This window comes from Schistocerca gregaria, chromosome 3 (assembly GCF_023897955.1).
Source record: "Schistocerca gregaria isolate iqSchGreg1 chromosome 3, iqSchGreg1.2, whole genome shotgun sequence".
NCBI lineage: Eukaryota > Metazoa > Arthropoda > Insecta > Orthoptera > Acrididae > Schistocerca > Schistocerca gregaria.
In genome coordinates this window covers 48,051,959-48,058,606 of record NC_064922.1, presented here as the reverse complement: position 1 = coordinate 48,058,606, position 6,648 = coordinate 48,051,959, and the positions used below count along the sequence as shown (strand labels likewise).

The 6,648-nt window shown below is 44.7% G+C and overlaps 1 non-coding gene across 1 annotated transcript; it reads right to left on the bottom strand.

The window, feature by feature from the left end:
- Nucleotides 1–3,674: 3,674 nt before the first annotated feature.
- Trnaw-cca (transfer RNA tryptophan (anticodon CCA)) lies at nucleotides 3,675–3,749 on the bottom strand. Its single transcript has one exon. It is a non-coding gene; the product is annotated as a tRNA-Trp (tRNA).
- Nucleotides 3,750–6,648: the final 2,899 nt, after the last annotated feature.

Here is a 6,648-nt window from a genome sequence, read left to right as displayed (position 1 = left end):
TCTCTGGAAGAGTAGTAGAAGATTCCGATGCACATCTGGAGGCATTCTGTAATCTGTGGACCTTCAAAGTGTTGATGAAACACAAAAATTGCATCGGGATTGAATACAACAGTCACCATGCGCACCTTCCTCCATGGGAGTAATGTCTCATACAGTGTACGGTTTGATCGTTCCCTGAAGGACCAGTAGAAGATTCCGATGCACATCTGGAGGCATTCTGTTATCTGTGGACCTTCAAAGTGTTGATGAAACACAGAAATTGCATCGGGATTGAATACAACAGTCACCATTCGCACTTTTCTCCATGAGAGTAATGTCTGAAACAGTCTACGCTTTGATCGTTACCTGGAAGACCAGTAGTAGTTTCCGATGCACGTCTGGTGGCATTCTGTAATCTGTCGACTATCAGAGTGTTGATGAAACACAGAAATAGCATCGGGATTGAATACAACAGTCACCATGCGCACTTTCCTCCATGGGAGTAATGTCTCAAACAGTCTACGCTTTGATCGTTCCCTGGAAGACCAGTAGTAGTTTCGATTCATATCTGGAGGCATTCTGTAATCTGTGGACCTTGAAATTATTGATGAAACACAGAAATTGCATCGGGATTGAATACAACAGTCACCATGTGCAGTTTCCTCCATGGGAGTAATGTCTCAAACAGTCTACGCCTTGATCGTTCCCCGGAAGAAAAGTAGTAGTTTCCGATGCACATCTGAAGGCATTCTGTAACCTGTGGACTATCAGAGTGTTGTTGAAACACAGAAATTGCATCGGGATTGAATACAACAGTCACCATGCGCACTTTCCTCCATGGGATAATGTCTCAAACAGTCTACGAATTGATCGTTCCCTGGAAGACCAGTAGAATATTCCGATGCACATCTGGAGGCATTCTGTAATCTGTGGACCTTCAAAGTGTTGATGAACACAGAAATTGCATCGGAATTTAATACAACAGTCACCATGCGCACTTTCCTCCATGGGAGTAATGTCTCAAACTGTCATCGACTTGATCGTTCCCTGAAGACCAGTAGTAGTTTCCGATGCACATCTGGAGGCATTCTGTAATCTGTGGTCTATCCGGGTGTTGATGAAACACAGAAATAGCATCGGCTTTGAATACAACAGTCACCATGCGCACTTTCCTCCATGGTAGTAATGTCTCAAAGAGTCTACGCTTTGATCGTTCCCTGGAAGACCAGTAGTAGTTTCGATTCATATCTGCAGGCATTCTGTAATCTGTGGACCTTCAAAGTGTTGATGAAACACAGAAATTGCATCGGGATTGAATACAAGTCACCATGCTCTCTTTCCTCCATAGGAGTAATGTCTCTAACAGTCTACGCTTTGATCATTCCATGGAAGACCAGTAGTAGTTTCCGACGCACATCTGGATGCATTCTGTAATCTATGGACTATCAGGGTGTAGACGTAAGACAGAAATTACATCGGGATTGAGTACAATAGGCACCATGCGTACTTTACTCCATGGGGTAATGTCTCAAACAGTCTACGCTTTGATCGTTCCCTGGAAGACCCGTGGTAGCTTCCGATGCACATTTGGAGGCATTCTGTAATCTGTGGCCCTTCAATGTGTTGATGAAACACAGAAATTGCATCGGGATTGAATACAACAATCATCATGCGTACATTTCTCCATTGGAGTAATGTCTCAAACAGTCTACGCTTTGATCGTTCCCTCAAGACCAGTAGTAATTTCCGATTCACATCTGGAGGCATTCTGTAATCTGTGGACTATCCGAGAGTTAATGAAACACAGAAATGGCATCGGGATTGAATACAACAGTCAGCATGACCACTTTCCTCCATGGGAGTGATGTCTCAAACAGTCTACGTTTGATCATTCCCTGGAAGACCATTAGTAGTTTCCGATGCACATCTGGAGACATTCTGTAATCTGTATTCTATCAGAGTGTTGTTGAAACACAGAAATTGCATCGGGATTGAATACAACAGTCACCATGCGGTCTTTCCTCCATGGGAGTAATGTCTCAAACTGTCTACGCTTTGATCGGTCCCTGCAGGACCTGTAGTAGTTTCCGATGCACATCTGGAGGCATTCTGCAATCTGTGGACTATCAGAGTGTTGTTGAAACACAGAAATTGCATCGGGATTGAATACAACAGTCACCATCCGCACTTTGCTCCACGGTAGTAATGTCTCAAACAGTCTACGCTTTGATCGTTCCCTGGAAGACCAGTAGTAGTTTCGATTCATATCTGGAGGCATTCTGTAATCTATGGACCTTGAAAGTATTGATGAAACACAGAAATTTCATCGGGATTGAATACAACAGTCACCATGCGCACTTTCCTCCATGGGAGTAATGTCTCAAGCTGTCATCGATTTGATCGTTCCGTGAAGACCAGTAGTAGTTTCCGATGCACATCTGGAGGCATTCTGTAATCAGTGGTCCATCCGAGTGTTGATGAAGCACATAAATAGCATCGGCTTTGAATACAACAGTCACCATGCGCACTTTCCTCCATGGGAGTAATGTCTCAAACAGTCTACGCTATGATCGTTCCCTGGAAGACCAGTAGTAATTTCCGATGCACATCTGGAGAAATTCTGTAATCTGTGGATTATCAGAGTGTTGTTGAAACACAGAAATTGCATCGGGATTGAATACAACAGTCACCATGGGCACTTTCCTCCATCGGAGTAATGTCTCAAACAGTCTACGGTTTGATCGTTCCCTGGAAGACCAGTAGAATATTACGATGCACATCTGGAGGCATTCTGTTATCTGTGGACCTTCAAAGTGTTGATGAAACACAGAAATTGCATCGGGATTGAATTCAACCGTCACCATTCGCACTTTCCTCCATGGGAGTAATGTCTGAAACAGTCTACGCTTTGATCGTTACCTGGAAGACCAGTAGTAGTTTCCGATGCACGTCTGGTGGCATTCTGTAAACTGTGGACTATCAGAGTGTTGATGAAACACAGAAATTGCATGGGGATTGAATACAACAGTCACCATGCGCACTTTCCTCCATGGGATAATGTCTCAAACAGTCTACGATTTGATCGTTCCCTGGAAGACCAGTAGAAGATTCCGATGCACATCTGAAGGCATTCTGTAATCTGTGGACTATCAGAGTGTAGTTGAAACACAGAAATTGCATCGGGATTGAATACAACAGTCACCATGCGCACTTTCCTCCATGGGAGTAATTTCTCAAACAGTCTACGGTTTGATCGTTCCGTGGAAGAACAGTAGTAGTTTCCGATGCACATCTGGAGGCATTCTGTAATCTGTGGACTATCAGAGTGTTGATGAAAACAGAAATTGCATGGGGATTGAATACAACAGTCACCATGCGCACTTTCCTCCATGGGATAATGTCTCAAACAGTCTACGATTTGATCGTTCCCTGGAAGACCAGTAGAAGATTCCGATGCACATCTGAAGGCATTCTGTAATCTGTGGACTATCAGAGTGTAGTTGAAACACAGAAATTGCATCGGGATTGAATACAACAGTCACCATGCGCACTTTCCTCCATGGGAGTAATTTCTCAAACAGTCAACGGTTTGATCGTTCGCTGAAGACCAGTAGTAGTTTCCAATGCACATCTGGAGGCATTCTGTAATATGTGGACTATCAGAGTGTTGAAACTTCCTGGCAGATTAAAACTGTGTGCCCGACCGAGACTCGAACTCGGGACCTTTGCCTTTGGCGGGCAAGTGCTCTACCAACTGAGCTACCGAAGCACGACTCACGCCCGGTACTCACAGCTTTACTTCTGCCAGTATCCGTCTCCTACCTTCCAAACTTTACAGAAGCTCTTCTGCGAAACATGCAGAACTAGCACTCCTGAAAGAAAGGATACTGTGGAGACATGGCTTAGCCACAGCCTGGGGGATGTTTCCAGAATGAGATTTTCACTCTGCAGCGGAGTGTGCGCTGATATGAAACTTCCTGGCAGATTAAAACTGTGTGCCCGACCGAGACTCGAACTCGGGACCTTTGCCTTTCGCGGGCAAGTGCTCTACCAACTGAGCTACCGAAGCACACTCCGCTGCAGAGTGAAAATCTCATTCTGGAAACATCCCCCAGGCTGTGGCTAAGCCATGTCTCCACAGTATCCTTTCTTTCAGGAGTGCTAGTTCTGCATGTTTCGCAGAAGAGCTTCTGTAAAGTTTGGAAGGTAGGAGACGGATACTGGCAGAAGTAAAGCTGTGAGTACCGGGCGTGAGTCGTGCTTCAGTAGCTCAGTTGGTAGAGCACTTGCCCGCGAAAGGCAAAGGTCCCGAGTTCGAGTCTCGGTCGGGCACACAGTTTTAATCTGCCAGGAAGTTTCATATCAGCGCACACTCCGCTGCAGAGTGAAAATCTCATTCTGGAAACATCCCCCAGGCTGTGGCTAAGCCATGTCTCCACAGTATCCTTTCTTTCAGGAGTGCTAGTTCTGCATGTTTCGCAGAAGAGCTTCTGTAAAGTTTGGAAGGTAGGAGACGGATACTGGCAGAAGTAAAGCTCTGAGTACCGGGCGTGAGTCGTGCTTCGGTAGCTCAGTTGGTAGAGCAGTTGCCCGCGAAAGGCAAAGGTCCCGAGTTAGAGTCTCGGTCGGGCACACAGTTTTAATCTGCCAGGAAGTTTCATATCAGCGCACACTCCGCTGCAGAGTGAAAATCACATTCTATCAGAGTGTTGTTGAAACACAGAAATTGCATCGGGATTGAATACAACAGTCACCATCCGCACTTTCCTCCATTGGAGTAATGTCTCAAACAGTCTACGCTTTGATCGTTCCCTAGAAGACCAGTAGTAGTTTCGATTCATATCTGCAGGCATTCTGTAATCTGTGGACCTTCAAAGTGTTGATGAAACACAGAAATTGCATCGGGATTGAATACAACAGTCACCATGCGCACTTTCCTCCATGGGAGTAATGTCTTAAACAGTCTACGCTTTGATCATTACATGGAAGACCAGTAGTAGTTTCCGACGCACATCTGGAGGCATTCTGTAATCTATGGACAATCAGAGTGTAGATGAAAGACAGAAATTGCATCGGGATTGAATAAAATAGGCACCATGCGGACATTCCTCCATGGGAGTAATGTCTCAAACAGTCTACGTTTTGTTCGTTCTCTGGAAGACCAGTAGCTGTTTCCGATGCACATCTGGTGGCATTTTGTAGTCTATGGACTATCAGAGTGTTGTCGAAACACAGAAATTGCATCGGGATTGAATACAACAGTAACCATGCGCACTTTCTTCCATGGGAGTAATATCTCAAACAGACTACGCTTTGATCGTTCCCTGGAAGACCAGTAGTAGATTCCGATGCACATCTTGAGGCAATCTGTAATCTGTGGACTTTCAAAGTGTTGATGAAACACAGAAATTGCCTCGGGATTGAAGACAACAGTCACCATGCGCACTTTCCATGCGTACATTTCTATATTGGAGTAATGTCTCAAACAGTCTACGCTTTGATCGTTCCCTCAAGACCACTAGTAGTTTCCGATGCACATCTGGAGGCATTCTGTAATCTGTGGACTATCCGAGTGTTAATGAAACACAGAAATGGCATCGGGATTGAATACAACACTCAGCATGCGCACATTCCTCCATGGGAGTAATGTCTCAAACAGTCTACGTTTGATCATTCCCTGGAAGACCAGTAGTAGTTTCCGATGCACTTCTGGAGGCATTCTGTAATCTGTATTCTATCAGAGTGTTGTTGAAACACAGAAATTGCATCGGTATTGAATACAACAGTCACCATGCGGTCTTTCCTCCATGGGAGTAATGTCTCAAACAGTCTACGCTTTGATCGGTCCCTGCAAGACCAGTAGTAGTTTCTGATGCACATCTGGAGGCATTCTGCAATCTGTGGACTATCAGAGTGCTGTTGAAACACAGAAATTGCATCGGGATTGAATACAACAGTCATCATCCGCACTTTCCTCCATGGGAATAATGTCTCAAACAGTCTACGCTTTCATCGTTCCCTGGAAGACCAGTAGTAGTTTCCGATGCACATCTAAAGGCATTATGTAATCTGTGGACGATCAGAGTGTAGTTGAAACACAGAAATTGCATCGGGATTGAATACAACAGTCACCATGCGCACTTTCCTCCATGGTATAATGTCTCAAACAGTCTACGATTTGATCGTTCCCTGGAAGACCAGTAGAAGATTCCGATGCACATCTGGAGGCATTCTGTAATCTGTAGACCTTCAAAGTGTTGATTAACACAGAAATTGCATCGCGATTTAATACAACAGTCACCATGCGCACTTTCCTCCATGGCAGTAATGTCTTAAACAGTCTACGTTTTGTTCGTTCCCTGGAAGACCAGTAGTTAATTCCGATGCACATCTGGTGGCATTTTGTAGTCTGTGGACTATCAGAGTGTTGTTAAAACACAGAAATTGCATCGGGATTGAATACAACAGTAACCATGCGCACTTTCTTCCATGGGAGTAATATCTCAAACAGACTACGCTTTGATCGTTCCCTGGAAGACCAGTAGTAGATTCCGATGCACATCTTGAGGCATTCTGTAATCTGTGGACTTTCAAAGTGTTGATGAAACACAGAAATTGCCTCTGGATTGAAGACAACAGTCACCATGCGCACTTTCCTCCATGGGTGTA